Below are 9,970 nucleotides of genomic sequence, written 5' to 3' on the forward strand. Positions count from 1 at the left end.
GAACTTGGGTCTTTGGTGTTATCACCAAGCTGCTGGGTTAACCAACCCAGAACTGCTCTATCCTTGGAATCCTGCTACATAGGATAATACATGTCAGATTTTTAAATCATTTTGAGTTGGGTTATCCATTTTTTTTTTTTTTTTTTGCAACCAAACATATTTTGGAGGCAGATTTTCTCATCTGATCATAGTCCCCACTCAATTAAGCATGATACGAGGTGAGGCGCAGGGACATAGGCAGCAAGAAGGAAGGTCTATTAAAAGGTTTTAAAATGTGACGTTAAGGGGAAGAGCCCCACCCACCCACATAAGACTTGAAGACTGGACTTGTCACCACTGTGGAGTTCTTAACTTTGCAAGAAAACAACAGTTTTTCAAATGCAACTCTCTGAGAAGTGAGGCGATTGTGCAAGGTAGATTTTCCCCCCAATAATTGGGGTATCTGAATGTCATCATTAACCTCCAAATGGGATACAGCTTAAAAGTGACAGGTTATTTATGGGACTTCCCTGGTGTCCAGTGGCTAGCACTCTGTGTTCCCAATGCAAGGGGCTCAGGTTTGATCCCTGGTCAGAGAATAGATCCCACAGGCCAAAACTAAAGATCGGCATGGCTCAATGAAGATTGTAAATCCTGTGTGCTGCAATTAAGACCTGGCGCAGCCAAACAAATTTTAAAAAGAGAGAGAGTATCGCCTTCATACTCAAAACATTAAAAATAAAAAGTGACAGAACCTGAGTCCAAAAGACTGGTTTGGGTTCACAGCCATCCTGGTACCCCTCAAACTACAATTTTTACTTTTCTCTCCAACGTCTTCATTTTAATGGATGCAAACTGTTGCATGCCTCATGTTCTATTTGTTAATAATCATCTTAATCCCATTTGCCTTTACATTGTAAGTTTTGACCATACTGAGACTACTTCTTTGTTTTCTTAACACTGAAAAAAAAAGTGTGATTGCAAGACTTTGCTTTGAAACTCTAGGCTATTTTAACTGGTAACAGAAATCTTAGCAACAATCTCTCTTCTACAGCTTCTGAAAAGCAGAGACTTTGGCTCGTGAAATCCTCTTTGTACATGTATTTTGAATAAAGGAGTCTTATAAGAAACCCGGACTTCAAAAGCTGATGTTGCTTCATCATTTGAAAGCCCCCATTAACCTGCTGTATTAGTTTGCTAGGGCTGTCTTAATAAAATACTACAGGCTAGGTGGCTTAAATGAAATCAGTCAATTCTGAAGGGAAAGCTCTGGAAGTGAGTCACTCAGTTGTGTCTGACTCCTTGTGACCCCATGGACTATACAGTCCATGGAACTCTCCAGGCCAGAATATGGTGTACCCTTTCCCTTCTCCCTTCTCCCTTTCCCTTTCCCTTCTCTTGGGAAGGGGATCTTCCCAACCCATGGATTGAACCCAGGTCTCCCACATTGTGGGAACATTCTTTACCAACTAAGCCACAACGGAAACCCAAGAATACTGGAGTGGGCAGCCTATCCCTTCTCCAGCGGACCTTCCCAACCCAGGAATCAAACCAGGGTCTCCTGCATTGCAGGTGGATTCTTTACCAACTGAGCTACCAGGGAAGCCCCCCTGGAGGAAATCAACCCTGGATATTCATTGAAAGGACTGATGCTGAAGCTGAAGCTCCAATACTTTGGCCACCTGATGCAAAGAGCCAACTCATTGGAAAAGACCCTGGTGCTGAGAAAGATTGAAGGCAAAACAAGAAGGGGATGGCAGAGAATGAGATGGTCAGATAGCATCACCAACTCAATGGACATGAATTTAAGCAAACTCCAGGAGACAGTGAAGGACAGGGAAGCCTGATGTGCTGCAGTCCATGGGGTCACAGAGTTGGACATGACTTAATGACTGAACAACCACGAGATGGCTTAAACAATAGAAAAAATGTTCTCATACTTCCAGCAGTCCAAGGTCAAGGTGCTAGCAGATTTGGTTTCTCCTAAGGTCTCTCTTCTTGGCTTGCAGATGGGTGACCTCTTACTGTGTCCTCAGATGACCTTTTCCCTGCATGCATGCCCATCCCTGGTGTCTTTTCTTATGAGATCACTGGGCCTGTTAGGTTAGGGCTCCATGATTATAACCTCATTAAACTTAATTACCCCTTTAAAGAACTGTCTCCAATACAGTCACATGAGGGTTTAGGGCTTCAACATATGGATTTTGGAGGACACAGTTTAGTTGCTAATACCTCCCAAATCTGGACTGGTTGTTTTAATAATAATCTGTTGCCCCTGATAATAATATCTACATTGATACTCCCTTTTCCTGAAAAATTCCAAGATCAGTTTTCATTGTTGTTTCTCTCTTCTTCTACCCTCATGGAGCTAAGAAGAACACTCATGACTCTTCTAGATCCTTTATTTAAACAAATAGTGTTGTATCACTTAAATTAATGTTTACCTCCTATTGCTATGGGCCGTGTCTTAAAAGAGGAAGGTGAGAAAATCGCTTTCACTTAGAAGATAATATTGCCCTTGTGTTTTCTATATGTTGGGAAGGTAGATGATCTGGTGCTATGACATCCTTGTGTCCATGATTGACTTAAGAGTGGATTGATTTTTTAAATAAATTTATTTATTTATTTTTGGCTGTGCGGGGTCTTCATTGCTGCATATAGGCTTTCTCTAGTTGCAGCAAGAAGGATCTAGTTGCAACGCACGGGCTTTCATTGCGGTGATATCTCTTGTTGCAGAGCATGGGCTCCAGAGCACAAGCTCGATAGTTGTGAGGCAAATGGTTGGTTATATTGGATCTTCCCAGACCGAGGACTGAACCCATATCCCCTGAATTGGCAGGCAGGTTCTTAACCACAAGACCACCAAGGAAGCCCTGGATTAATTTAAATTGGCTGAAAGGGACAGACCTGCACCTACAGATATTACAGATTTAGTTCCAGGCCATTACAATAAAGTGAATATCACAATAAAGCAAGCCACAGGAATCTCTCGGTTTCCCAGTTCAGATAAAAGTTATGTTTACACTATACTGGAGTCTATCAAGTGTGCAACAGTATTATGTTTAAAAAAATGCACATGCTTGAATTTAAAAATACTTTATTGCTAAAAAACGCTAACCATCATCTGAGCCTTCAGCCAGTTGCACTAACAACACCAAAGATCATCCATCAAGGCCACTAAAACAAATATAGTAATAATGAGAAAGTTCGAGAAATTGTGAGAATTACCAAAATCTGACACAGAGATATGAAGTGAATAAATGCTATTGGGAAAATGGCACCAATCGTCTTGTTCAACACATGGTTGCCACAGACCTTCAGTTTGTACAAAACATAATCTCTGCGAAGCACAATGAAACGAGTAGGTCTGTTCTGGCCCCAGAACCACACCATACTTGCTGAGTTCACAAAGAGCCTCTCAAAACACACAAAGCCAGTCACTGGTGGTGCCTTACAATAAACACCAGTCTCTCCATGACTGGCTTTACAAAAATCCATAGCAGAAGCATCATGAGCAAAGCTTCCATTTCACTTTCATTTTCCAAATCTCATGCAAGTATGTCATATTGGCTTTAAGGGAAGTAAGGAAATATAGCTTCCCACCCTCTGTGGTACTGGAAGGTGTTCTAAAAGGGGAAAGTCTCAGATGGTGAGCAAAGAAATGCAACAATCTAAAACCCCTGGGACATTTTCTCTTCAGCTTCCTACATCCAGGGGGAACTCCACTGCTGATCTGTCCCCTGCGTAAGTAAGGCCTGCTTTGCAGAAGAAAGTCCAGATAATCTCTGGTTTCTTTACACCCATTTTTCTACCAGCAACTGGGTGGAGATTGAAGATCTCAGTGAATATCACCCTTTGTCCTGATCTGCAGGTAGTAACAATTGAGAGAGAAAAAGAGATGCAGGGGTGTGTAAGAGAGAGGATAACATGATGGTTTTATTACCTGAACTATAAGCAATAGCAGGGAACATGGCTGAGTCCTGTGGCCCAGTGGGTTTACCATCACCTTCCCCTCCTTTCTGCTGCCCCCAAACTGAATAGCTTAAAATTTGGCTGCATGTGAGATATTCAAAATAATGATAGCTTGCATTACACAGAAATGTTATTTCTCTCTCCTGCCACAGTCCAAGTTGGTGTGCAGCTCTGCTCTGTGAAGGTGCCAAGGGTTCTTCCATACTGTGATACTTGTCCCCTTGGCCCAGGATGCCAGCTCACGATGTCCCCACTCTAGCCTGAAGAAAGGGGAAACGAGAAAGGGAGGCCCTCTTCCTTTAAATTCAGTTCAGTCACTCAGTCGTGTCCAACTCTGCAACCCCATAAACCGCAGCACGCCAGGCCTCCCTGTCCATCACCATCTCCCGGAGTCCACCCAGACCCATGTCCATTGAGTCGATGATGCCATCCAACCATCTCATCCTCTGTCATCCCCTTCTCCTCCTGCCCTCAATCTTTCCCAGCATCAGGGTCTTTTCAAATGAGTCAGCTCTCTGCATCAGGTGGCCAAAGTATTGGAGTTTCAGCTTCAACATCAGTTCTACCAATGAACACCCAGGACTGATCTCCTTTAGGATGGACTGGTTGGATCTCCTTGCAGTCCAAGGGACTCTCAAGAGTCTTCTCCAACACCACAGTTCAAAAGCATCAATTCTTCAGCGCTCAGCTTTCTTTATAGTCCAACTCTCACATCCCTACGTGACCATGACCTAAAAACTCCACCTCTGCTCATGTCTCATGGACCAGAATCTGGTCACACGACCACACCTGCTGTAAGAGAAGCTGGGAAATGTAGTCCTTATTCCATACAATTAAGGGTCCTGCTAAAGTTTCTTTAACTATGAAAGAAGAGGCTAACAGGTCAGGGATGGGGGCACCACTAGTTTCTCTTCCTCATAAACTTACCTTCCATAGGCCCTATAATCACATGACAGGAGGCGACAGACCAAAATGTGCAGATCCAAAAAAAGAGGAACACGAAACAGGACAAAAACCAGAGCCACATGAGCCTTACTCCAATCCCACCTTTCTAACTGGTGTGCTGTTGGCCTTTTCTTTTTTTAAAGTATTTATTTATTTATGTTTATTTGTTGGCCACACAGCATGTGGGATCTTAGTTCCCCAACCAAGGATTAAACCCTTGCCTCCTGCATTGGAAGCACCAAGTCTTAACTACTGGACCACCAGGGAAGTCCCACTATTGGCTTTTCAGGTGAGGCAAATCTCTGGTATATGGGACAGTCCCATCTATTATTGCTGGATCTTTACAGCAATAAATGTCAGTGCTATTTCATCCTCAGGCATGTGACAACCAAAATGTAGAGAGATATTTCCAAAACCCCTGGAAGGGGCTGTGGCTGCCTCTGATGAATGGCAGGACATCCTGCCATGGAAATGTGAAACATGTGGGATAAGGTTTGCCCCATCCACACTTAGCCCCTGGCGGGACTGGGAGTTCTTTTGGCCTTTAAGTTGCATTTCACAACTCTGTCCAAGACTGCACCTCATTGCTATTTGTCCTGTTATTAACAAAATGATGCTTTGGACTTCTCTGCTGGTCCAGTGGTTAGGAATCTGCCTGCCAATGCAGGGGACACAGGTTCAATCCCTGGACAAGGAAAAGCCCACATGCCAGGGAGCAATTAAGCCGGTGTGCCACAACTACTGAAGCCCATGCACATTACAGCCTGTGCTCTGCAAAAAGAGAAACCACTGCAGCGAGAAGCCCACTCACTGTAACTAGAGAAAGTCCGTGTGCAGCAACAGATACCCAGTGCAACCAAAAATAAATAAATTGTTTTAAAATGATGCTTTACTGCTCCTCTCTGATGTACCATCAAACACACACACACACACACACACACGCGCGCGCGCGCGCAAAGAAATAAATGATGCTGCAAGTATTCAAGGAGCCAAGGACACAGGAAATGACCTGTGCCTCGGGGAATGCATTGTCTGAGGACAGGAGGAAGGAAGTGAGGCTGGTTTGGGGTGACTGTGACTTACATGTGTGTGACCTTGAGCAATTTATTTAACCTCAACCATGTATCTCTGTTTCCTCATACGAAAATATGAAAACAATAATATCTGCCACTTACGGATGTTAGAAGGCCCAAATGATTTTTTTAAATAAAATTTATTGGAGTATAGTTGATTTGCCATGTTGTGTTTGTTTCCCAAACGACAATAAAAGATTGTTGTATATAATGTTTAAGATCACAGACTCTGGAAACTGGCGCCTGGGTCTGCCCAGCCATCCACCAGCTGTGTAACCTTAGATAAGTCACTCACCCTCTCCATGACTTCATTTCCTCCTCTGTAATAGGGGAATGGCAGCACTTGCCTCAGAGGGGTGTTGAAAGGATAAATGAGCTAACAGATGATAATGAGCTAACCGATAAATGAGCTAACAGATAATAAATGAGCTAAAGTGTTCACAGCAGTGCCCCATTCAGAGTTGAGTTCTCTGTAAATGTTAGCAATTGCTATGTCAGGATTATGTCCTCCAAGTAGGACTCGCGTTTGTTTGTTTGTTTCCATTACACTCTAGACTGTATTCTAATTTCACCAATTTTTCCGTTAAAGTTCTTCTGTTTCAGGATGCAATCCGGATTACCATATCACATGTTGTTTCCATGTCTCCTGGGTTTCCTTTGTGGCAGGTTCTTAGTCTTACCTTGCTTTTCATGGTTGTCAAAGTTTTAAGGAACACTGGTCAGATTTTGTAGAACGTCTCTCAGTCTGGGTTGGTCTGAGTTTTTCTCAGACTGGGGTTATAGGTTTGGAGGGAGGGGAGAAATACCATAGAGATGAAGTCCCCTTCTTATCACATCATATGAGGAGCTACATAACACTCACATGACATCACTACCGATGGTAGACTAAGCTGTCTGACTCTAATGAAAGAGAAGTAACTTATTAGATATTGCATCTCCCATTTGCATTCTTTCTTCCTATTTGAGTATTCAGTCCCTTCCCCAAGTTAACTACAGACTTGATGATGGTTTGTTATGATTTCTACATAAGTAATTTTGCCATTTATTGGAATATAAGCAAGGGTTTATTTTAGACTGTCAAGACAAGCTATGTACATGATTGCTCCTGGCTCTCTTCTGGTTAAAAAAAAATTTTTTTTTAATTGTGGTTTCAAAAAACACCTCATGATACAAAATTTTAAGGTACAGTTAATTTTATTTTTGAGGTACAGTTCAGAAATGTTAAGTATCTTATCATCATGAAGCAACAGACTAGGGCTCGTATTCTTTTGGTGACACGCCAAAAAATTTACACCATTTATGTGGAAAAATAGGTTTTATATTCATCATTATGTTTTAATTTTCATCTGCGTTAATATAAGTTGCATATTAGTATATAATTTTGTGAATTTTAGTGTTTAAAAACTGAGTTGAGCTTATTTTAGTTGAGTTGTTTTAAGGAAAACTATTAAGTAAATAAGTTGAAATCTATGTGGGTGTGCATATGGAAGGTATTATGATGTGGTAAGAGAATGTGGTAAGTTGAGAAACACCGACCTGCTAAATCCTCCTCCTCCCCCAGGGTCAGTTTAACCATCTCCTTCACAGGGCACTTCCCCTACCATCCTCAGTCTCTGCTAGATCCCAAATCATATGGTCTCAAAACTCTGTTTTTCACTTTTTCTTTCAATCAAATTTCTTTTGGAGACAAGTAACTGAATCCCAAATCAAACTGGTCTGGGAAGATCAATGGAAATATATAGACTCACGCAACACAAAATGTGAAGTCAACATTAGTACCAGCTTCAGGCACAGCTAGATCTCGGTGTTTAAATGATATCCCCTGAAATTTCTGTTCATTCTAGCTGTGCTTTCCTGTGTGTTGGCCTCATTCCTTTACAGCCTCTCTACTCAAGGTAGAAAGAGGGCCCCAAGCAGCTCCACATTTAGATCCCTTCTGCTTAGTAAGCCCAGGAGAAAGCAGTGCTATATTTCCCAGAATTCCAGTAAAAGTCCTCATTTTTCTCCTCCTTGGCCTGCTTTGGGTATGTGCCCAAGTCTCAAGAAATTACTGAGGCTTGAGGCTAAAATGCTCTGATCGGTTAAGCTCGGGTCACAATTCCAGCCCTCACTCAGTCACTGTGGTTGAAGAGTGTGAAGTGCTCTGATAGGTCAGGCCTGGGCTCCTCGGCTCCCTGGAACCAAGAGGAAGTTAGTTTCTCAAAAGAAGCTCCACTTGTTATCACCTAGATAAAAGAACGTGAACACTGGCGGATCAGAAACCACAGAGTTCTCATCCATAGGTGGTTATTAACCATACTGCAAATATTTGTTTATTACCCATCCCTGATCCCCTGGCCTGGCTAGCTGCCCTAGCAGAGGCCTTCAGAAAAATCATAAAAAAGGCAGTATGGCTAGTACCAGTAAAGACATAACTCTGTCACTTGATGATGACTACTTTTAGAGATTCAAGGGGGAGACTTTGTCCCAGGGTGGGGTAGAACCTAGACATCTCTGGGAGAGAAAAATAGGAACTTCTGAGTCAGACATGAGTTCAAATTCCAACACTCCCATTATTTCATTATTTCCAACACTCATTCTTTCATGCATTCACTAAAGGAAATTTATTGGGCACCCATGATGGGCCAGGTATCAGTACTGCTCTAGACCCTGGGACATAGTCATGAGCCAAACATGACTGAAGGGCTCCTCCTGGGTCTGACATTCTAGCCAGGGAGGTAGGTGTGGGGGATAAGAGACAAATAATAAACAAAAAAAGAAATGATTTCAGAGTGTATAATAGCAGATATTATACTGAAAATAAAGCAGTGTATCTTGCTAGCAAGAAGCAGGAGGGGCCTGACTTACAGTAGGTGTTTAGGGAAGACCTTTGTGGGGCATTACTATTTGAATTGATATTTGACTTGAGATTAGAATAATGAGATGATGATTATTCTCATCTCAGCCAGTCATGAGATGATTCGTGAAAGCCTCCAAGAAGGAGCAGCAGTACTAAGGCCCTGAGGTGGCTCACTCCAAGAACTGACAAAAGCCATTATGAATAGCTGTGTGGCATTGCATGAATTTCTTAGCCTCTGTGAACCCTGGAAAATGAGGATATTCATATCAACCCCTCAAGGTACTATGAGGAGCCAACCAGAAAACAATTGTAAATAGCAATAACTGGCACCCAATGGGTATTCAGTAAATCCAAGCTAGTATTTGGGCAGTATTATTGTTAACTTGATTAGGAAAGACTAAGCCTGAAGGGCCAAAAGGATGAGAGAAAGAAGCTTTGGCGGCTTCTCCTTCTAGAATCCAAAATTTAGGATACATAATATGAGCACAGCCATGAGAAAGGGCTCCTGATCATGACTTGAGAACATCCAAGATTCCAATAATAATAATTATAATTAGCATTATTGTAATAGCCACGGCCATTTTTTGAGTACCTAGGACATGCCAGACACTCTGTTGAGCACCTGATTTCTGTACGAATGGGCCCCTCTGACCCCCTGAGTACCTAGGACATGCCAGACATTCTGTTGAGCACCTGATTTCTGTACGAATGGGCCCCTCTGACCCTGGGGAAGGCACTATCAACCCCCTCATTTTACAGAGGCTCAGAGTTAATAGTCTGAAGGTCTAGAGCAAACTCAGGAGGCCAGCACGAGGCCTAGCTCCCCGCCTACCTGGTGACCTTTGGCCAGTCGTTGCCTCTGTTCCAGGGACAGTTCTGTCCTAGTTCTCCATCTTCATCGTTCTCCCGGCCCAGAGGGGCTGGGAGCGGGAGCCGGAGAGAGAGGTGAGCTCAACTCCAGAGCCTCTTCTCCAAAGACCCTTCCCCAGCCTGCTCGCCACCCACCACTGCCACGAACCCAGTGCTAGAGAAGAGACTTCCCAGCTCATCACTGGAGACCAAGGCTGGGCACCGTGTGGGTGTGGCCAGGGAATGGGCGGGGGCTTGCAGGGGCGGGGCCAAGGTTGTGTACTTGACTGTGTGGTCTAGGAGACCCCACTCC

General features: G+C 43.2%; 1 protein-coding gene across 1 annotated transcript in view; it reads right to left on the reverse strand.

Annotated features, from left to right (window-relative positions):
• The window catches only part of CEACAM20 (CEA cell adhesion molecule 20), a 71,884-nt gene extending 62,016 nt beyond the window's left edge, over window positions 1-9,868 (reverse strand). Inside the window, exon 1 of the mRNA XM_024979148.2 lies at window positions 9,641-9,868. The gene's annotated coding sequence lies outside the window, so the exon portion shown is untranslated. The remainder of the gene's footprint in view (window positions 1-9,640) is intronic.
• Window positions 9,869-9,970: the final 102 nt, after the last annotated feature.

This window comes from Bos taurus, chromosome 18, assembly GCF_002263795.3.
Source record: "Bos taurus isolate L1 Dominette 01449 registration number 42190680 breed Hereford chromosome 18, ARS-UCD2.0, whole genome shotgun sequence".
In the NCBI taxonomy this organism is placed as follows: domain Eukaryota; kingdom Metazoa; phylum Chordata; class Mammalia; order Artiodactyla; family Bovidae; genus Bos; species Bos taurus.